Raw genomic sequence first — 24,355 nt, forward strand, 5'->3', positions numbered from 1 at the left:
TTTTATCTGGCCTGTAACATTCCCACGGAATTAACATTATGGTGGAACATTCTGTCAACACTATAAATATTCCAACCAAATAAATTAAATCAGTGGATTCTGTGGCAAAGTTGCCATTCAAAAGTATTAATAAACAATTTGCTACCTCTGATTTCCATTACAGGGAGGTGAGTTAACAACGGCACACCCCGTTTTCTCAGGAGTTCAAATGGCTTCATTTCTCTCAAATGGCTTCTCTCTTAGAAAGACAAATGCTGTCAAAAATATTTTGAAAATATATGGGGAATTTTACAAAAGATTAGATTAGATTAGATTAGATACTTTTATTGTCATATGTGACAAGTCACAGTGAGATGCTTTGTTTTGCATACCTAGGCATACAAAGAGTCACCACGTAAAGGGCGTTGACAAAATTACAGAATACCCCTTTTTATGCCCCAATGGGTACCCCCTCGCCCCTCCTTTGTACTCGACGCCCCACCCATGCCCGGTCCCTCTTTGTCCTTGGCGGCCTCCCTAGGCGACCTCGGGCTTTGGAATTCCGGACTCCAACTTCGGGACTCAAACTCAGACTCGGACTCCGGAAAGGTGCTCCATCATGGGGGAATCTCAGCAGTTTTCCACAGATTAAGAAATGCTGGGCATTCTACAAAAAGATATATTAGTTCTTACTTGTATTTTTATTTTTGTCTCCATGAAAGGAAAAAGAAAGTCCAGATAAATCAGGAGTGTTGGAAAAATGAATTACAAAAGCTAGGATGGACATTTCTCTAATATGTGTTCTTTAGAGTGTAGAATGTTATGATTCCTTAACTAAATCAGTTCAGTGTAGGGATGAGTCTATGAAGATTTTGAAACATGGTTACTCAACCAAAGGTGTTGCATGGGGCAAGACATTGGGGAAGAGACAGAAATCAAATGTGAAATGTGAAACTAGGAGTGTTGTGTGCACCTCTAGTTGTTCTATTACAGGAAGGATGGAGAGGGTTTGGAGGAGACGCAGAAGAGGTTTACCAGAATGTTGCCTGGATTAGAGGATATTAGCCATAAAGAGAGGTTTGACAAACTTGGATCGTTTTCTCGGGAGCAGTGGAGGCCAATGAGAAATTTAATAGAATTAGTTATTCAGAACCCTTTTCCCAAGGATATAAACATCAGAGACTAGAAGGCTTAGCTTTAAGGTGAAATGAGTTTCAAGGAGATGTGTTGAATACATTTTTATACAGAAGGTGTTTAAGAAGGAACTGCAGATGCTGGAAAATCGAAGGTACACAAATGCTGGAGAAACTCAGCGGGTGCAGCAGCATCTATGGAGCAAAGGAAATAGGCAACGTTTCGGGCCGAAAAGGGTTTCAGCCCGAAACGTTGCCTATTTCCTTCGCTCCATAGATGCTGCTGCACCCGCTGAGTTTCTCCCACATTTTTGTGTACCTTTTATACAGAAGGTGGAGGGTGCCTGGAATGCACTGCCAGGGATTGAGGTAGAGACTGATATGGTAGTGGTGTTTAAGACGCTTTTAGATATGCACCTGGATATGCGGGGAATGGAGGGATATGGATCATGTGCAGGCAGAGGAGATTAGTTTAGTTTGGCTTCATGTTCACGACAGTCATTGTGGACCGAAGCGCCTGTTCCTCTGCTGCACGGTTCCATGTTCTTTGTTTTTTTGCCAAAGATAGTTGCCAGGATCTGTGCTGCAATGGCCCTAGGGATCATGCTCATTGTGTCTCACATACCTGAGGACAATCCATCAATGCTTTATATTACTTCTCAAATGAATGCCACACATTCCTCCATTTCATTATTTAGATGAAGGCTTACAATGAAATTGATTCAATGGCAGAAGGACATTTTAAAAGCCATCTGTTCTGCTAATTAGAACATTGCTAGAAAGAGTTTCAAAATGTCCTATTGAGATGCCAAATTGCAGAATAACCAACATTTTTATTACATCATTACAAAAACTGATAAATATTAGAAGTGTGACGAACATGGTACCAGAGATTGAGCATTGTCACTTCAGGCGACCCATGTTACCAATGGGAAGGTGTATTAAATTGTCCCGCATTTTTCTCATTTTTTGAAATCAAACAAAGCTAAGCGAATGGCCACAATATTTCTGTTTTATGACCCAGCATCTCCCACTTGAGAGCTTGAACAGTAAAATATGTTTTCTTCTCAGACTATGATTACAACCTGTGGCTGAACCATGGTAAATTATATCCCTTTGGAGTGAAGGTAACAAAAACAATGCTTGGTAAGGGGTGGTTTATTTTAATACTTTATTTGCATCTGTCAAGTTAATTAATATAATTTACCCAATCAATAGTGCAGCAAATCCTATTATTGTGCAGTTTTAGATGTTAAGAATATTGATATAATTTAGCTATTACCATAACTGATTAGCCATTAGCATCTGATTAGATATTTTACTGTTTCTTCATTGTGCACTTGCACAAAATTCTCAATTAAAACATTCTTTACAATAACTTCTAACTTCATAGAGGAACTCAGAATATTGAAAAAGTGACTGTTTAATTCAATATTTTAAAAGGTTTATGATAGCTAACAGCTTAATCATTAGGATATAACTCTGATTGTACATCATTAAAAAGGCCAGTCAACGAGAATGTATACTTCATGTTGAAAATAGAACCATTTCACTCCTTGAGTCATAATATGCAATCTGTAAATTATTTAAGCTGCAGGTATTATTCTATGTAACCAATAAAATGAGATCAATCTGAATCTAGTATTTTCCTCTCCTCGTTTAGTTGCACTTTCCTGTTCTTTAAACATACAGCAAATATATTCTAAGGAAGTAGACGTGAATGATGCAGTTTTTAATTACAGTTTGTTCCTGCTCAAGAACAACTTTGATTTCTTTTTACCCTAGATTTCACTCAATGTGTCTATCGGCCAAAATAAAGCTGACCATTTCACAGCTGGGTGACAGCTGATAGCCTACAACTTGATTTGTAAAGTAGGAGTTCTAGTTTGGAATGGCATTGTTCAAAAGAATGTGTGAAAAAACAAAACAGAAGTTTCTGCTCTCTAACAATCCTAGCTGCAGTACTTCTGGGAATCCAAATAGAATCACAAAATAATTTTTTATGCTCAAAGTTTTCAAGCAACATAGTATCAGGTTTATCTTCAGTGCCTAATATGGTAAGTGCTGTTTGAATCATTATAACAAAAAGAGGTTGTAAAATAAACTTTTATGATTGCCATTTCACATTTCTGTGCCTAGCATAGTAAATGTTTATGTTAAGAAGCTTTAAAGCTATTTACTACGGTTGTGCAGATTATTTATGTCAATCTTTCAAATCAAGAACAACTTCCTTCCTCTTAAAACTGCTGAAAGGAAGCAATTACATACATCAAAAGAAAACTTTCCATTCCTGCTGAAATAAAATATAAACAACTGATTTAAATGTCACTCCTCATAACCGTATTACAGCAGTTGTTATTAAAGGATCGAAAGGCAAAAAGAAATGGAAGAGAAAGCTTGTTTCCTTTGCCAAATATATCAGTGGGGATTTTAAACATTAATCAAGGAGAGCTTAAAAATTCCCTGAAGCAAGAAGTATCCAGTTAATGTCTAGGACCTTGAGAGCTTAGTAAAAGAACGCTGACATCCATTGTTTCTAGCCATTTTACAAGTTATAATTTAAGAAAAAAACAATTTGACCTTCTTAATAAGAAACAAATGAGTGTTGGGATTTATTTTAATAGTTTGCAATTTAACATGATGAAGTTTATCTGTGTGAGATTTATATAAATGTCATGGTCAAAAACTCCAAAACAACTCCCACCCTTTGGACTCATTAATCTGCAGTTATCTTACGAGACTTCTAAAATATTTTGACTCTGATCTTATCTATCCCCCAGCATTAAAACATGCACAGTATGACAGAAAGATTGTGGTGCTTATAAGATCAGCTTTCCTAAATAAAACATTTTTTTTATTAAAAGATGTAACTGTTACGTTTTCTTGGTTTCCTTGGACCTTTTTCAAGCATTTCACGAGACAGGGGCCACCTTGTTTGTGCAACCATTCAACGATGCTGTAATAACGATAACAGAAGTCAAGAGGAAGCAAACTGTAACACTCCCCGAATAACCATTCCTCTATTCAGTTTTACAATTTGAACCATTACAAAAGGATATTTCACTGGATTTAACAAAAAAAATGATAGGAGTAAAAACAAATACAATGTCATTAGGTGAATAATGTACACAATGTTAATGTGGCTCAGCTCTTTTTAGAAACTATTACCATTATTTAAAATAAATCCTTATTATTAAGACTATTTCAATCCACAATTCACATCAATTTTGATCAGTAAATAGTTGAAGAATAATGCCCCTGTCCCACTTAGGAAACCTGAACGGAAACATCTGGAGACTTTGCGCCCCACCCAAGGTTTCCGTGCGGTTCCCGGAGGTTCCCAGAGGTTTTTGTCAGTCTCCCTAATGGTCGAAAGTGGTTTCCGCTTCTTCTATGTTCCGGCGATTATTTCAAAAAATTCAAAACCGGCTGCGACTAAAAATAGGTTGCCGTTTTTAAAATCGGTAATTTTTTAGTCGAAGCCGGTTGCGATGCTAGTTGAAGGTGGTTGCCGGAGGTTGCAGGTAGTGGGAGGTCTTACCTTCCACTACCTGCAACCTCCGGCAACCATCTGCAACCTCCGGCAACCACCTTCAACGAGCATAGCAACTGGCTTCGACTAAAAAATTACCGATTTTTAAAACGGCAACATATTTTTAGTCACGGCAGGTTTGGAATTTTTTGAAATAATTGCCGGAACATAGAAGAAGCGGAAACCACTTTCAATCATTAGAGAGACTGACAAAAACCTCCAAGAACCGCACAGAAACCTTGGGTGGGGCGCAAAGTCTCCAGAGATTTCCGTTCAGGTTTCCTAAGTGGGACGGGCATTTATGCATCTTGTTTTGAAAGTATTTTAAAGGCAAAGTGGCACAAGTAAAATGTGATTTACAACATCATACATAGCTTGCAAACATAGAAATTTACCATCATTTATTAAACAAACTTAATTCACAAGTGTTTTTCCCTTTTAATTCTGTTTTGTTCAGTTGAAGCATTACTTACAAAAGCACAAGACATGCTTAAAATATGAAACAAAAGTAGAAAATACTGAAAGTTAGCAGGAGTTCAGACAGTATTTGGATTGGTGAAGGTCAGGTCAAGCGATGTATCGTCAAAGCCCTTCTTTAGAAAGGAACATAAGAGCCATTTTAATTGAACTGCAAAAAAATGTATTTGGGGAAACTCCAACTGCACAGCAAAAAAAAACAGGGAACATATAAGCCACTGAAAAAAATAGAAGATTGTTAGATAATATAAAATATTATCAAAGGCTTGAAATGGGAATAGCATTTAAGGCATAAAGTGGGCTAGAAATTTCACAATGCTAGAAAGGGCACTTTAAAGTGACAGTGTAGGATGATGTTGGGTGAGTGTCAGACAATGCCAATATTACACAAGGCCCTCTGGCTACAATATTTCAACATGGAAGTGAGTGATAAAATTAGTTGTGAAAATTGCAGAGCCCACCATTCCTAATTTTACTTCCATACGGTCTGACTCTACATTCCACTCACCCTCCCTTCCCTTTTCACAGGAAATTTGACCAGGGTCCAGAGATAATGAGGAGGCTTGTTTGTCAAGACCAACTCCTATCTGCCTGCACATAATCCACATGGCAGATTAACGTGTATGAAGGTAGATAAATCTCCAGGGCCTGATCAGATATATCCAAGGACATTGTGGGAAACTAGAGACAAACTTGCGGGAGCCCTGGTTGAAATTCATGAGTTATCTTTAAATACAGGAGATGTGCCAGAAGACTGGAGGGTGGCTAATATTGCGCCTCTATTCAAGAAGGGCTGCAGGGAAAATGTTGGGAACTATAGACCAGTGAGCTTAACATCTGGACGTCAAGGGCTGATTAGGGATAGTCAGCATGGTTTTGTACATGGGTGGTCGTGTCTCACAAACCTGATTGAGTTTTTTGAAAACGTGACCAAAAAGGTCGATGAGGGTAGAACTTTAGATGTTGTATACATAGATTTCAGTAAGGCATTCGACAAGGTTCAGCATGGTAGGCTGCTTTGGAAGTTAGATTGCATAGGATCCAAGGAGGGATAGCTGAATGGATAGCAAATTGGCTTCATGGAAGGAAGCAGAGCGTGATGGTGGAAGGTTGCTTCTCGGCCTGTGACTAGTGGTGTGCCTCAGGGTCCGGTGCTGGGCCCGTTACTGTTTGTCATCTATATCAATGAATTGGATGAGAACATACATGGCAAGATTAGCAAGTTTGCAGATGATACAAAAATGGGTGGTTGTGAAAAATTGCTGCAGGATCTTGATCGATTGGCCAGGTGGGCTGAGGAATGGTTGATGGAATTTAGTACAGAGAAATGTGAGGTGTTGCATTATGGGAAGCCTAACATGGGTAATACCTATACAGTGAATGGTAGGCCTCTGGGGAGTGTTGTAGAGCAGAGGAATTTAGGAGTTCGGGTGCATGGTTCCTTGAAGGTGGAGTCGCAGGTATATAGGGTGGTCAAATAGGATTTTGGCACATTGGTCTTCATCAGTCAGAGTATTTATTATAGAAGTTGGGAGGTCATGCTTCAGTTGTATAGATATTGGTGAGGCCACAGTATAGTGTTCAGTTCTAGGCACCATTTTATAGGAAAGATGTGGTCACGCTGGAAATGGTACAAAGATGATTTACGAGGCTGTTGCAAGGACTAGAGGGTCTGAGCTATAGGGAAAGGTTGAGTAGGCTAGGACTCTATTCCTTGGAGTGCAGGAGGATGAGAGGTGATTTTATAGAGGTGTAAAAATCATTAGAGGTATAGATCGGGTGGATACGCGAAGTCGCTTGCCCAGAGTAGGTGAATCAAGGAGCAGAGGACATAGGTTTAAGGTGAAGGGAAAAAGATTTAATAGGAATCTGAGGGGTAACTTTTTCACACAAAGGGTGGCGGGTGTATGGAACAAGCTGTCAGAGGAGGTAGTTGAGGCAGGGACTATCCCAGCATTTAAGAAACAGTTAGACAGGTACATGGATATGACAGGTTTGGAGGAATATGGACCAAACACGGGCAGGTGAGACTAGTGTAGCTGGGACATGTAGGCCGGTCTGGGCGAGTTGGGCTGAGGGGCCTGTTTCCACACTGTATCACGGTATCACTGACTCGGACTCTACTGTATATCCTTCCTTTCCCTGCATATCTATGTGCCCATCCAAAGATCTCTTAAATGCCTATAGTATCTGCCACCACCACCATCCCCAGCAGTGCATTCCAGGCATACATAGGTAACACCATTGAAAGCCATTTCAAAATAGATTAAGGTTAATTTCATAATTTTTGTGAGGGACCTGTGTGGCCATTAATACTAGATGTAGCCACATTTCAGCACACCAAAACTGGATTTTCAATTTCTAGTCAGCAGGCCATTGTCACCTTGTTGCCGGATACTGGTGCTTAGAAATGTTCTGCACATTATCTACCAAAGGATGAGGATTAGTAAGATGCCTACTGGCAGATGTTTTAAAGAGTATGAATCAGCTGTCCTATTTTGCCATAACAGCAATCGTGATCTCATCGGTGGCACTCTGCCAGTGCTCCTGGGTCGCCTCTGGCCCAGACTGTTGCTACTCATCGCGTATGCCATCTGAAACCTCACCTTACACCTCAGTGGAGTTTGAACTCATACTTAAACAGTACCAAACACCAGCTAGACCATATTTAGAGCACTGAAGACCATTCTAATTAATGGATGTAAGAGGAGAAGAAATGGGGCATAGCAGATTTTTGAAGACATTGTCAGCTTTGGAGAATTATAGTTAAGCATTGTTAAAGTCCTCATGGACCTTAATGTCATTGAAGAGATAGAAAGCTTCAACACATTAGTCTGGTTGTTTTCTTTGATTGGAGGAGAATGATTATGATTAGCTATATAACAATACAATATTATTTATTGTCATTTGAACCTTAGTGAGGCTCAAACGAAACTCTGTTTCTACAGCCATACAAACAAAAACGATTCCTACTAGACAAACAACCAATTTAATTCACACAAACATCCATCACAGTGAACCTCCTCCTCACTGTGATGGAAGGCAAAGTCTTTTCTCTCCCCAGCTCTCCATTTTTCTCCCGATGTTAAAGTCCGATGTTGAAGCCCCAGGCGGGCGATGGTAAGTCCCACGGCCATTTTAGGCCGCGCGGGGTGATGTACGGCCCCACTCCGGGTCGTCCCAACCCCGCGACACGGGCTGGAGAAGTCGCGTTGCGGGAGCTCCGGAAAGCGGTGTCCACTTGGACCCGCAAGCTCCCGATATCACAGTTCACCGGACCTGCGGCTGCAGCTGGAGCCTCCGAGCTCCGGGGTCGGGCCGCAGCAGCGAGCCACCACCGCTCCCCACGCTCCGAGTCCGTCCAGCCACGATGGTAGGTCCGCAGCTCCGCGACTGGAGCCCCCAGCTCATTCCGGCTGGAGGCTGCTCCACGGTGCTAGGCCCCAACGACAACAGAGACCCAACAGGGAAAAGGTCGGGTCTCCCGTGCAGGGAAGAGATTTTTTAAAGTTTCACCCTCCCCCCCCCCGCCCACCACATAAACACAGTTAAAAACAGTATAACAAAAACACGACAACTACATTTAACTAGCCAAAAAAAAAAAAGAAAAAGACAGACCGCTGCAACAGTGCCGCGCCGCCAAGACATTCTGAGAAGCTTGAATAGGGTAAACAGGATGCTCCCATTACTCTCAGAGAGAGGTGACAAAAAACAACATGCATAGATTTAAAGTAATTGGTCGAAAGATTAGATGGAAATTGAGGAAAACATTTTTCACTTGGAAGGTTGGAGGGAGTCTAGATGCAAAATATCAACCATCTCTCTGCCTCCACTTCTACAGCTTCCTCTGTCAGCTCATTCCAAATATGGACTCCTTTGAGTGAAAAAATTGCACATGAGGTCGCTCTTAAATCTCTCCCATCTCATCTTAAGAGTTAAGAGTTCAGTCAAGGGTATTTAATTGTCATATGTACCAACAATGGAACTTGCTGCAGCTTAACAGGCCCATAAATACAATAACATACAGATAATATGTAATGATTAAAAATCCAATAAATTAATAACTGTAATACTACATGACCATGATAGTACAAGAAACTGATGTCCATAGTGCAACCAAAGAGTCAAGGGTGTTTTATTGTCATATGTCCCAGATAGAACAATGAAGATTTTACTTGCAGCAGCATAGCAAAATATGTAAACATACTGTAGTACATTGTAAACAATATAACAAACGAGTGAGAAAAAAAAATCAGTGTGTGTATATATGCACAAACTCACAAATACACATATATAGATCATTTATATACATACGCACACATATGTATACACAAAAAACAAACAATAATGGTGTAATAATAACAATAATAATTGGACAAAGATACAGTCCAAAGAAGATTATAGTTGTTGAACTTAAAGTTGTGGTGTGATCAAGAGCTTAATGGTTGCTGGGAAGAAGCTTTGCTTGAAACTGTGGTCACAGTTTACAACCTCCTGCACCTTCTTCCCTATGGTAGATGCAAAATGGGAGCATGACCAGGGTGGTGTGGTGATGATAGAAACTGCTTTTTAAAGGTGTTGTTACTAATTTAGTACTGATTGTGGTCTGCCAATAAGGACGTGGCCTACCACCATCACCGGTAGTGCCTTCCAGGCATTCAACAATCTGCATGAAAATTCTTTCCTGCACAACTCCTTTAAACTTTGTCCCTCTCACCTTAAAGCTATCCCTCTAGTTTTTAACATTTTCACCCTGGCAAAAGGTTTCAACTGTCTACACTATCTATGCCTCTCATAATTTTACAAACTTCTATCAGGTTTCCCCACAACCTCCAACAGATCAGAGATCACAAAAATCAATGTTTGTCCAACCTCCCCTTAGAATTAATACCTTTTAATTCAGGCAGCTTTGAACTTAGGTTGCCACTTTCAGGGAACTGTGGACTTGGACTGCAATGTACACCAATGCTGTTTAGGGTGTTGCCATTAACTGTTTCTCTTTACATTTGACCTCTCAAAGTGCAACACATTACACTTTTTTAGATTAAACTCCATCTGTCATCTTACCGACCGTTTCTGTAACTGATGTCTATCGTATTCAGGCCCAGGAGCGGTTTGAGCGGCTGGTGCAGCGTCCGGGTGGTAGGTTTAAAAACGGAGCGCGGGGCTTTGTTCCACAGAGGCCCAGGAGCGGTTGGAGCAGCTGGTGGAGCGTCCGGGCGGTAGGTTTAAAAACGGAGCGCGGGGCTTTGTTCCACAGAGGCCCAGGAGCGGTTGGAGCAGCTGGTGCAGTGTTCCCCACCCTGCAATGTTCCATCACACTTCAAAAGAAGTGGTCTAGAGGAAGCCGCTGATTGGTGGAAGCGGACTAGAGGAAGATGCTGATTGGGAGTAACCCCAGGTTTGTATTTCTGCTTTTTGTTCATACTTTTTAGTTAAGGGTTCAGTGAGTTAAGGGTTCAGTGAGTTAAGGGTTCAGTGAGTTAAGGGTTCAGTGAGTTAAGGGTACAGTGAGTTAAGGGTACAGTGAGTTAAGGGTACAGTGAGTTAAGGGTATAGTACTTTTTAGTAAAGGTACAGTTTAAAGGATTAAGATTTTTATAGTGGGTGTGAGTTGATTTAATTTGGGGGTAAGCCATGTCAGTTGAGATCGGCCCCGTGGATTGCTCATCCAGCAACATGTGGGAGATCAGGGATATTGTCGGTGTCCCTGGTGACTATGTGTGCAGGAAGTGTGTCCAGCTGCAGCTCCTGGCAGACCGCATTGAACGGTTGGAACTGCAGTTGGATTCATACTGGAGCATCCATGATGCTGAGAAAGTCGTGAATAGCACATACAGTGAGTTGCCCACACCGCAGGTAAAAGTTAAGCGGACAGAAAGGGAACGGGTGGCCACTAGCCAGCGTAGCAGTAGGCAGGTAGTGCAGGAGTCCCCTGCGGTCATCTTCCTCCTAAACAGATATACCATTTTGGATACTGTTGGGGGAGATGGCTCATCAGGGGAAGGCAGCAGCAGCCAAGTTCATGGCACCGTGGGTGGCTCTGCGGCACAGGAGGGGAGGAAAAAGAGTGGAAGGGCTATAGTAATAGGGGATTCAATTGTAAGGAGAATAGATAGGCGTTTCTGCGGCCGTAAACGAGACTCCAGGATGGTATGTTGCCTCCCTGGTGCAAGGGTCAGGGATGTCTCTGAGCAGCTGCAGAACATTCTGGAGGGGGAGGGTGAACAGCTAGTTGTCGTGGTGCACATTGGCACCAACGATATAGGTAAAAAACGGGATGATGTCCTACAAGGTGAATTTAGGGAGCTGGGGGATAAATTTAAAAGTAGGACCTCAAAGGTAATAATCTCTGGATTACTACCAGTGCCATGTGCTAGTCAGAGTAGAAATAGGAAGATATTTCAGATGAATACGTGGCTTGAAAAATGGTGCAAGGGGGAAGGATTCAAATTTCTCGGGCATTGGAACCAGTTCTGGGGGAGGTGGGACCAGTAGAAACAGGACGATCTGCATCTGGGCTGGAATGGAACCAATGTCCTTGGGGGAGTGTTTGCTAGTGCTGTCGGAGAGGATTTAAACTAATGTGGCAGGGGGATGGGAACATGAGCAGAGAGACGGAGGGGTGTAAAATGAGGGTAGAAGCAATAGGTAGCAAGGCGAAAAGTAAAAGTGGCAGGCAGACAAATCCAGGGCAAAAATCAAAAAGGACCACTTTTCAACATAATTGTATAAGGGGTAAGAGTGTTGTAAAAACAAGCCTGAAGGCTTTGTGTCTCAATGCAAGGAGATTCTGTAATAAGGTGGATGAGTTGAAGGTGCAGATAGTTATTAATGAATATGATATAGTTGGGATCACGGAGACATGGCTCCAGGGTGACCAAGGCTGGGAGCTGAACATCCAGGGATATTCAATATTCAGGAGCGATAGAGAGAAATGAAAAGGAGGTGGGGTAGCGTTGCTGGTTAGAGAGGAGATTAACGCAATAGAAAAAATACATTAACTTGGAGGATGTGGAATCGATATAGGTAGAGCTGCGAAACACTAAGGGGCAGAAAACGCTAGTGGGAGTTGTGTACAGGCCACCTAACAGTAGTAGTGGAGTTGAGGATGGCATCAAACAGGTAATTAGAAATGTGTGCAACAAAGGTAAAACAGTTATAATGGGTGACTTCAATCTAAATATAGATTGGGTGAATCAAATTGGCAGGGGTGCTGAGGAAGAGGATTTCTTGGAATGTATGCGGGATAGTTTTCTAAACCAACATGTAGAGGAACCAACGAGAGAGCAGGCTATTCTAGATTGGGTATTGAGTAATGAGGAAGGGTTAGTTAGCAGTCTTGGCGTGCGTGGCCCCTTGGGCAAGAGTGACCATAATATGGTTGATTTCTTCATTAGGATGGAGAGTGACATAGTTAATTCAGAAACAAGGGTTCTGAACTTAAAGAAAAGTAACTTTGAGGGTATGAGACATGAAGAAATTTGATCTGCTGAGCTGGGAAAACGTAATAAAATATTCGGACTCGATTTTAGTTTACAAAATCTTCCGTGGACTAGCCCCACCTCCGTTAAAGGACTTCATAAAGAAAAACACAAATAGGTCGACAAGAGCAGCCTCCAGGGGTGATTGTATAGTCCCGTTTAGGAAAAGTGTCTTTGGGCAGTCAGTATATTCATATCGAGCGTCGCAGACCTGGAACGCGATACCATGCGTCATACGGGATCTGCCAACCCTTACCTCATTTACCAAACATCTAAAAACATGGTTACTGCAAAATCAAAATTGCAATCATAATCTAGGCAACGCAAGGCAAGGCAACTTTATTTATATAGCACATTTCATGCACGAGGCAGACTCAAAGTGCTTCACATAAAGACATGTCATACAATAAATGAAATAATAAAATGAAATAAAATAGAAGAACTAAAAGAAAAGAAAAGCAAAATTAAAAATGCATTATAAAAAGTGCAAAAGTTAAAAGTGCAATGTAGTTAAGATTTAGCTGAAAGCTAAAGTAAACATAAGTTTTCAGTCTTGTTTTAAAAGTGGTCAAAGTTGAGGCAAGTCTTAAATCTTCAGGAAGTTTATTCCAGCTATTTGTTGCATAGTAACTAAATCCTGCTTTCCCATGTTTTGTATTTACTCTGGGAATCACTAGCAGATTGGTTTCAGAAGATCTTAGCGGTCTAGAAGGCTTATATAGTGGAAGCATGTCAGTGATATACTTTGGCCCTAAACCATGTAGTGATTTATAGGTGAGCAGCAGGATTTTAAAATCAATTCTCTGACATACAGGGAGCCAATGTAAGGATTTAAGATTTGGTGCAATGTGTTCAAATTTTTTGGTCTTTGTTAGAACTCTAGCAACAGCGTTCTGAACAAGCTGTAGCTGCCTGACAGTTTTTTTTGGAAGACCTGTAAGGAGACCTGCAATCTACCTTAAAATTATCCTATGGTACTCTTTTATTGCTACTTTTTTACTTTATTGTTTGTTTTGTTTTGTTTTTGTCTTTTGTTTTTGTCTTTTTTCTTATTGAATGATTGTGTTGTGATGTGTTTACCTTGTTTACCAGAGGGACTAAAGATGGAAATTAGCTACTGGCTACAATCTTGCGTATTACATGTAAATGTTTATTAATATGCACTGTCCCCTAAATAAATAAATTACAATTACAATTGGCCAAGATAGACTGGCAATTGATTCTTAAAGGGTTGACGGTGGATATGCAATGGAAGGCATTTAAAGACAGCATGGATGAACTACAACAATTGTTCATCCCAGTTTGGCAAAAGAATAAATCATGGAAGCTAGTGCATCCATGGATAACAAGGGAAATCAGAGATAGTATCAAAACAAAAGATGAAGCATACAAATTAGCCAGAAAAAGCAGCCTACCAGAGGACTGGGAGAAATTCAGAGTCCAGCAGAGGACGACAAAGGGCTTAATTGGGAAAGGGAAAATAGATTATGAAATAAAACTGGCAGGGAACATAAAAACTGACTGCAAAAGCTTGTATAGATATGTGAAGAGAAAAAGATTAGTTAAAACAAATGTGGGTCCCTTGCAGTCAGAAACAGGTGAATTGATCATGGGGAACAAGGACATGGCAGACCAATTGAATAACTACTTTGGTTCTGTCTTCACTAAGGAAGACATAAATAATTTGCCGGAAATAGCAGGGGACTGGGGATCAAATGAGATGGAGGAGCTGAGGGAAATCCAGGTTAGTCGGGAAGTGGTGTTAGATAAAGTGAATGGATTAAAGGGTGATAAATCCCCAGGGCCAGATAGGCTGCACCCCAGAGTGCTTAAGGAAGTAGCCCCAGAAATAGTGGATGCATTAGTGATATTTTTTCAAAACTCTTTAGATTCTGGAGTAGTTCCTGAGGATTGGAGGGTAGCTAATGTAACCCCACTTTTTAAAAAGGGAGGGAGAGAGAAAACAGGGAATTATGGGCCAGTTAGTCTAACATCAGTAGTGGAGAAAATGCTAGAGTCAGTTATTAAAGATGGGATAGCAGCACATTTGGAAAGTGGTGAAATCATTGGACAAAGTCAGCATGGATTTATGAAAGGTAAATCATGTCTGACGAATCTTATAGAATTTTTCGAGGATGTAACTAGTAGAGTGGATAGGGGAGAACCAGTGGATGTGTTATATCTGGACTTTCAGAAGGCTTTCGACAAGGTCCCACATAAGAGATTGGTATGCAAACTTAAAGCACACGGTATTGGGGGTTCAGTATTGATAGAGAACTGGCTGGCAGACAGGAAGCAAAGAGTAGGAGTAAACGGGTCCTTTTCAGAATGGCAGGCAGTGACTTGTGGGGTACCGCAAGGCTCAGTGCTGGGACCCCAGCTATTTACAATATATATTAATGATTTGGACGAGGGAATTGAATGCAACATCTCCAAGTTTGCAGATGACACGAAGCTGGGGGGCAGTGTTAGCTGTGAGGAGGATGCTAGGAGGCTACAAGGTGACTTGGATAGGTTGGGTGAGTGAGCAAATGCATGGCAGATGCAGTATAATATGGATAAATGTGAGGTTATCCACTTTGGTGGGAAGAACAGGAAAGTAGACTATTATCTGAATGGTGGCCGATTAGGAAAAGTGGAGATGCAACGAGACCTGGGTGTCATAGTACACCAGTTATTGAAAGTAGGCATGCAGGTACAGCAGGCAGTGAAAAAAGCAATTCATAGCAAAAGGATTTGAGTATAGGAGCAGGGAGGTTCTACTGCAGTTGTACAGGGCCTTGGTGAGACCATACCTGGAGTATTGCGTACAGTTTTGGTCTCCTAATCTGAGGAAAGACATTCTTGCCATAGAGGGAGTACAGAGAAGATTCCCCAGACTGATTCCTGGGATGGCAGGATTTTCATATGAAGAAAGACTGGATAGACTCGGCTTGTACTCGCTAGAATTTAGAAGATTGAGGTGGGATCTTATAGAAACTTACAAAATTCTTAAGGTGTTGGACAGGCTAGATGCAGGAAGTTTGTTCCCGATGTTGGGGAAGTCCAGAACAAGGGGTCACAGTTTGAGGATAAGGGAGTCTTTTAGGGAGTCTTTTAGGACCGAGATGAGAAAAAAAAATTTCACACAGAGAGTGGTAAATCGGTGGAATTCTCTGCCACAGAGGGTGGTTGAGGTCAGTTCATTGGCTATATTTAAGAGGGAGTTAGATGTGGCCCTTGTGGCTAAAGGGATCAGGGGGTATGGAGAGAAGGCAGGTAGAGGATACTGAGTTGGATGATCAGCCATGATCATATTGAATGGCGGTGCAGGCTGGAAGGGCCGAATGGCCTACTCCTGCACCTATTTTTTATGTTTCTATGTTTCTATGTACTGAATACTTTGACAACCTTCCTCCCTGTCTGCAACTCTACTAATTTTGGTATCACTTCAGAATCATTCCAACATGTGGAGAGGTTTTATTTTGCCTTACATCGACTTCAGTTTTTTTAAGATGCAACTACTGTAAGTACTAATTTGATTCGAAGACTTCAATCGCATCTCACCTTAGTTCTGTTGTGAGCAGTAGAACCAAAGCTGTAGTAAGGTCTGGAATAAAATGATCATGGGTATCAGTGAGCAGACTATTGAGTGATAAGTACCATTGGTTCATAGTTATGATTTTATGATGACTGGAAAATATCACTTAATAATTACAAATTTCTGCAGTCTTATCTTCACCTGTTTTCCAAATAAGATTTTTTTTAAATACCTACTCTAATTCATCCTAAATTCACAATTGTTCTCCAAATTTCTACACTCTTTGGTTTCATCCTATGGAATATCTTTGTCCCCTCTTTTATTCCATTAATACTCTGAAAATCTCAAACCATCAATAAAAGCAAACAATATTTAGATTGCATTGGCAAATGCATTGCTAATAGTTTTTGAAGCATATAGGCTGCTATTGACATAAATCAGCATGCAAACAGGATTTTACATCAATAATATTATTTGGCACTCACCATGTCAGCTTATGTCCCCTCTTAACATACTATTGAATGCTTGCTCAGAAGCATGAGTGTTTGACAGCATAGGGCCTCTATTCGCTGGAGTTTAGAAGGTTGAGCAGGGACCTCATTGAAACTTACAGAATAATAAAAGGCATAGATAGAGTAGATGTGGAAAGGATGTTTCCATTGGTGAGAGAGTCTAGGACCAGAGGTCATAGTCTCAGAATTAAAGGAGGAATTGAGGGGGAACTTCTTTAGTCAGAAGGTAGTTATTCTGTGGAACTCATTGCCACAGGGGACTGTGGAGGTCAAGTCGGTGGATATTTTTAAGGCAGAGATAGACCAATTCTTGATTAGAATGGGTGTCAAGGATTATGGGGAGAAGGCAGGAAAATTGAATTAGGAGGCAGAGATCAGCCATGATTGAATGGTGTAGACTTGATGGGCCGAATGGCCTCATTCCACTCCTATAACTTTTAATTTGTAACTGATTTTAACTGGAACAATTATTTTGTCTTTATAGAGTTCTTTAAGATTGCAAAGTTAGATAGAATATGTGCAAGTTCTGAACAACTTTGTCCTGACTTTGTAGGCTCATCAAAAATCAGTTGCTCATGGACACTAGTGTATCATGGGCATTCCCCCTTGTGTGTAGCAAATGGTGAGAAGCACAGTAACAACATTTATGAATCGATGAATAGGCTGGTGGAGTATGTGGACATATGACTACAATTCTGAAGGTACACATTTTAGTAGGTAGAATAAGAAAAACAAATGTAAATGGTAGAATTCTACACATGGAACTTGTATACTACAGATCCAGAAACATAGGTCCTTGAAGGTACAGACTTTTGAAGCAAAAGAAAATAGAGTAACAAAAACAAAAAAGTTATGTTGACCTTTGGAAAATACTGATTCAGCCTCAACTCAATTATTGCATTTAATTCTGGCCACTGCATTATATAAAAAAATGTTAAGGCCCCAGGGAAATTGTAGAAAAAAAAATCAGTCGAATGATCTCAGGATTGATGGATCGATTTGACATTAGATCTGGATGAAAAGAATGAGAAGCAATTTGATAGATGTGTTTAAATCATCAAAATAAATAAAGATAAATTGTTTCCACTTGCAGACGGGTTGAGACCGGAGGATACAGAATTAAGGTAACACGAAGATAATCTTTTTCATGCAACAACTATTTATGATCTGAAATGTTCTGTCTGTAAAGATGGTGAAAACAGATTGCATCTAAAGGCGAATTAAGTGGGTACGTGAGGAAAGAGGAATTACAGACTTTGAGGTAAGCGCTGGAGAATGGAAATAACTAGGATTTTCTTACATAGAGCTGATATGTGTCTCTTTCTGTGGCATAATGATTCTCCAGGAGATCACGTAAAGCAGGACAAGTTGCTGGTCAGGAGGAGAAAGAGATGGGGAGAGGATACTGAATAGCCAAATTTACATATAGTTTATGTATAATTTATATTGTTGTGTATTGTCTAAATCTATGTGCTGTGATGTTGCTGTAAGTAGTGTTTTCATCGTACCTGTATCTCACTGTGCCTTGACTTGAAAAATTGGATCTCCACAGGAGTACAACATCACCCTTTGTCTTCAGAGAACAATTTGCAGACCTGTACCTTAATATCTGTTCTTTAGTTACGAAATCTTCCATCTGCTGCAGGCATTGTTAAGGTTACCATGACAATTTGGGTTGCAATGTTGAGTGCTCCAGTTGTGTACCTGATACTCAGACCAAAGAGAGCTAATTGCACTTCTGTCTTTCTTGCTAGAATGTGTTGGGCAGAGAAAGCACATCATTACATTTGTAGACTTCTTCAACATTTTGACTCCATGTACCAAATATTTGTGAATGCCACATTTCAACATAGAGATGTATTGCTGCTGTTCAGGATCCCGTGAACTCCTGCTGGTGGCTCAGAGTCATGCAGATCAAAGCTTGAGCTTCTTGGCAGCAAACATAATGCCTTCAATGTGCAATGGTCTGAAGATCCTCTCATCTTGATCCCCTGCAGTAAACCAAAGGGTGACTGCCGGGTGAAAAGAAGCAAGAGTTGATGAACGGGTGGACAACATGCATACAATAAAAAACCACACTGTCCGGTGAAATATAATATAGCAGCTATTGTCTTTTGGTTACAAGAATTCTGCTTCCTGTACTGATCGAGAGGAGCCCAACAGTAACCTGTGACAGCAGGTGTCAGGATTTGTGGATCTCTTCAGAATGCTGCACAATATCGCCATCCTGAGGGCACAGCCCTTGCCACAAGCAAGGCAGTGAATGGCAGCAGAGCAGATGTTGGAAGCACAAGAGGAAGTGGCGAAAGAGATGTAGGTGGGACAACATAGGAGGCATCAACATAGATGCTCCTTTTCTTCTCAAGGTATTGGTCAACAACTTGAACTTGAACTTGAACTTGAACTTGAACAACTCATCCAACTGCCATAGTACAAAATAACACACAAAGATTCCTCACACTATTCCTTCTCGCTGTTACTCGCCGTCATAGTTCATTTTCCACAATGCAAGAAAACACATTAAAAAAATTAACATTTCAAACCAAATAATTCACATCATTATGTACCCCTGAAGCTGATCTCAAGGAGCAGCTAAAAAAGTGTCAAGTTTTGGAGAATGAAATCTATCATCCTGAGAGGGAATAGTAGGTTGATTCTCCATGGAGCTATTGAACCTGAACAATCACAGTAATGGATTGTCTGAGGATATTGGACAAGGCCAAGTAAGCACATCAATGCCTCTACTTCCTCAGGGGATAAAGGGTTCAGCATGCTTCCAATGACTCATCAATTTCTGCTGGTGCATCTCTGAGGCATCCTATCTAGATGCATCAGAGATTGGTATGGCAATTGCTTTGCTCAAGACCGTAAGAAATTGCAGAGATTTGTGGACACGGCCCAGTCCATTACACAAAGCAGCCTCTTCTCCCATCAACTCCATCTATACTTCATGCTGCCTTGGGAAAGCATCCAACATAATCAAGGATGACTCACACCCCAGCAATTCTATCTTCTCACATCTCCTGTCAGGTGGAAGATAGAAAGGTTTCAAACCATGTAACACCAGATTACAATTCAGCGTCTGCCACCTTGCCTCTTGCAAAGACGCCATCCCCTACTTTCAATTTCTCCAACTCCCAAGATGAGGCTTTTCACTCTGCGTCATCTGAGGTATCCTCTTTCTTTATTAAACATGGTTTTCCCCCTGCTGCCATAGTTGGATCCCTTACCCATGTCTCCTCTATATCCTGTAGTTCAGCTCTCGCTCTCCCTCACCTAGTTCCCCTGGTCCTCATCTTTAACTCTTACCAGCCTTTGTTTCCAATATATAATTCTCCAACATTTTCCACCACCTTCAATGTGATCCCACCACTCAGCACATTTTCCCATCTCCATCTTTCCCACTTTCTAAAGTGATCGCTCCCTCCACCACAGGCACGTGCCGGGAGTAATTACACAGTGCAGGCAATCATTCGGCTTTTAACAAAATCTTAAACCGCGCATGCGCAGATTGTTCTCCTCTCCGTAAAAATAAAAAATACAAATAAAGAAAGTAAAAATTAAATTTGCCCAAAGCTTCCAAATCTCCTTCATTCTGAATTACTGAATGGGTGGGGCGTGGAGGGTGATGGCAGGTGGAGAGATGGTGGGAAAAACGGGAGCATACCGGGACAAGTTGAATCTGTTGTGATCTTATTGAATGGCAATACTAGTTCAAGGGACCAATTGGGGGAACAGTTCCTTTCACAGCGTGTGGGGAGTCTGGCCAGGGGTAAAGTTGCGGGGAGGGCAGGAGCGTTGAGAAGAAGGGGGTCAGGGATCATGCCAGTAATTCGCTCACTCACCGCTGCCACAGCGCTCGGGCGCAAAGCCACCGCATTGTGGCCGGGGAGGGAAGTAGCTCGGGTGGCTGCGAGCGGCTGCCGGGACCTCAGCGTCTTCTGCCGGCCCGCTCACCACTGGCAGTGTTCTTCATCTGAACAGTGAGGGGACCAGCTCAAGAGCAAAGATCATAGAGGGGAGCGGGTCAGTGGGCGATGGATAACAGGACAGCGGGCAGTGGAGCTTACTCCTGTGACAGCACGAACAAGGTTACTCACAATGACACATGTAAGCTGCACCGCCCGCTGTCCTGTTATCCATCGCCCACTGACCTGCTCTTGAGTTGGTTGCTGGCTCTACCTCCCCCCCCCCCCCCCCCCCCCCCCCCCCCCCCCCCGGCGCTGTCCTTTTACAGCCGCTTCCCACTTTACATCCGCTTCCCATCAGCTGCGAGCAATGAGGGATTGACTTGGCTGTCCCTCAGCACAGCAATATCATTCAACCTAACCTTCGGCCTCCAAGATGCAGGTACATTTTCGTGCCTTATTTTTGGGTATAAAATAGTGTCTTCATTGCCGGGAAATACAGTATTTAAAAGCATATAGCTCAAAGAAATCTACTTACCACATTATTTGTTCACAAACTCCATTCTTCGCTCTTTGTTTCTTAATTAATGACAATCCATGTTTGAAAAACCCGCCAAGAAACTTGTGCTGCACAACACAGTAGGCTGCTGCGCATGCGCAGTACGCAGTCCATGCTGCAAAGGCAGAATTTCAGCTGCCTTCAGCTCCCCTTGTCATTGACGGCTTGAAGTAGTGTCGACGGCACGTCAGCTGCACAGATTTTCGCGTATTACATGTACTGCGCATGAAAGGCATGGAGAATTATGCTTACCTAAGAGATCGATCTCTTAGGTAGGCTTAATTCTCCCGTGCCTTTACTATTTATATTTAATAATTATCATTTTATAATTTTTGTCAGGGTAAGCAGTGCCTACCTTGCCTACCCTGACGGCACGTGCCTACTCCACCACCCCTTGATTCAGACATCCTTTTCTACCAAACCACCTTATCTTTCACATTCATTCAGGGAACACAGCAGCCCTTCCAGGTGTGGTAAAGGTTCACATATACCTCCTCTAACCTCATTTACCGCAATCAGTGCTCCTGATATGGACTCCTTTACTTCGATGAGAGTAAGCGGAAACAATGCGACTGTTTCACTGACCTGATGTGCTCATTCTGCCAAGGCCTTATCTCACTATCTTTTGTCTTTAATTCTTTGGCCCCTATCGAACCATCTGCCTATCAAACCCCCCTCACCCGTAACCACCTATCACTTGCCAGGTTTTGTCCTGCCAACAGCTCTCTTTCAGGTCCCCTCCCCACCATTGCAATGTCTGAAGAAGTGTCCCATCCTGAAACATTGCTGAATCGTGCTCTCCAGATATGCTGCCTGACCCACTGAGTTACTCCAGCACCTTGTGCCTTTTAAGATAAAACAGTTCCACCTTTTTAGGACACCTCATAATGCCAACATCATAACAGAGTAAAATAGTAAGATTAAACGAGCTTACCAGTTTGAAGTTTGATCTTTATTTTATGAGGAGTAACGGTGAGGGACTACGTGAAGAACCCCGCTAGGACGCATGCATGTCATTCTTCAAAGCAGCGGTGTGGAATCACAGATAATTGTAATGACTAAACATAGTAAGATTAGAGAAGAGATACCAGTTGAGTATATGATCAAGGGTGGGAGCGGAGGGCACGTATTCCCTCAACGTTACTCCTCATAAAATAAAGATCAAACTTCAAACTGGTAAGTTCTCGTTTAATCTTACTATTTTACTTCGGAGTCATGTGAGTGACTACGTGAAGATTTTAAAGATCTGTGATTTCATGCCGTGGAACGAGTCCATGCCTCACATCTGCCTTGATTGTGGGGAGAATAGTGTTAACATCATTAGATATCAATACGATATTGAAACAACGAAAATTTTTATTAACTCCAAATCATAGCCCCTATTTATGTGTAAAATCATATTATAGAACTTAAAAGTGTTTCTGCAAATGTTCCAGGTTCTATGACCGGTTTATTATAAAATCGTTGGAACGTTCTTTCTGTTGACCATCCTGCAGTCTTGAGGATTTGGTCCATAGGAACATCCAACTGTATAGCTGCTGATGTAGCTGCAGCCCTGGTGGAGTGAGATTTAAAAATGTTAGAATCTACTCCTGCCTTTATTAGGACCTGTTTTAGCCATCGTGAGATGGTTTGGACTGTCACTTTTTTATGTGGCTGTTTGTGGCTAATTAACAGTGCCATTTCTTTCCCTCTGATGATTCTTGTCTGTTCCATGTATAATAGTAAGTGAGTTACTATACAGAGGTGATCATCCGTCGGGTAGGCCCTGAACTATTTTTTGCCCTGCTGTTCCCTGTCTGTTCTGTTTAATTAATTCATGGATATGAAAAGTCAAATTCCCAGATGAAATAGTCAAGTTGTCCAGCCTTAGTTTTTGTAGCGACTGGACCCTTTGTGCCGTAACCAAAGCCATCAGCATGACCATTTTCATAGTTAGTTTCTGTAGGGACAGAGCTGTAGGTGGAGACCAGTTTCTCAACATGGTCAATACAATGCTCACATCCCAAATTTGGGTGTACCTGGTTCTTGGAGGATTCGTATTGAAAATGCCCCTCATGAGTTTGGTTACCAGGGGGTGTGTCCCTACAGAATGCCGCTCTGTTCCTTGCCACAGGTAGTTTGACAGAGCACTTCTGGCGCAGTTGATGGCACTATAGCTGAGCCCCTCATCGTAGTGAAGGCTGGCCAGAAATTCCAGAACAGACGGAATGTTGTTTGATCTGTGGTTGAGGTTATTGTCGTGACAGTACTTCCCCCATTTCTTGATGTGCACCAAGTACTGTTTTTTGGTGGACTGTCTGTGGGCCGATGCAATCATGTCCATTGTTCGGTCCGTCAGTCCCAGGTGTTGTAGAGGCGCTTTCAAACTCTACAAATTAATAGGTTTGTATGATTTTGACAAGGGTGACTTTCCTGTGTTACTGGATGGACCAGTAAATTTGGTCTATGTTGGATGGTGATGCACGGTTCTAATACCATGTCTAGTATCACCGGGAACCATGGTTGAGTAGGCCAATCGGGTACAATCAAAATACCAGACGCAGAGTCTTGTTGTATTTTCCTTAATACCCGACTGATGAGGCAGAAAGGAGGGAATGCATAAATAAACAATTTCCCCCAATGCAGCGAAAATGCATCTGTAGCTGCTGCCCCAGGGTCTGGTTCCCATGAAACATAACTTGGTAACTGGTGATTTAGCCAGGATGCGAAAAGATCGATATCTGGTGTTCCATATCGTGCTGTAATTTCAGCAAATACATTTTTATCCAACATCCATTCAGTGTTTTCATTGAATTTGCGTGACCTGGTGTCTGCCACTAAATTTAGTTTACCTGGTAAGTAGGTAGCTGATATCCAAATATTTCTCTGGATACACCATTGCCAAATTGTGTTGGCCAGATTGTCACATGATGTCGATTTATTTCCACCCATATGGTTGATATATGCTACCACGGTGGTGTTGTCAATTTGTAGTCTAACATGCTGGTGATTTAACCCAGATCAATATGACTTAAGGCCGTGGAATGCACTTAACATTTCCAGGTAGTTTATGCCCCGTGCTTTTAATAATGATGCCTCCTGTGCATTCCATCTCCCTACACAGCTGGAGATGGAATTGGTGGCTCCCCAACCAAGTGCACTGGCATCAGTTTGTAGTACCATAGACGGGTTGCTGATAATTATTGGGTTGGAACAATACTTGATGTTGTGTTCCCACCATTTTAGTTCTATTATGGCCTCTGTAGGTA

This window comes from Amblyraja radiata, chromosome 11 (genome assembly GCF_010909765.2).
Source record: "Amblyraja radiata isolate CabotCenter1 chromosome 11, sAmbRad1.1.pri, whole genome shotgun sequence".
NCBI lineage: Eukaryota > Metazoa > Chordata > Chondrichthyes > Rajiformes > Rajidae > Amblyraja > Amblyraja radiata.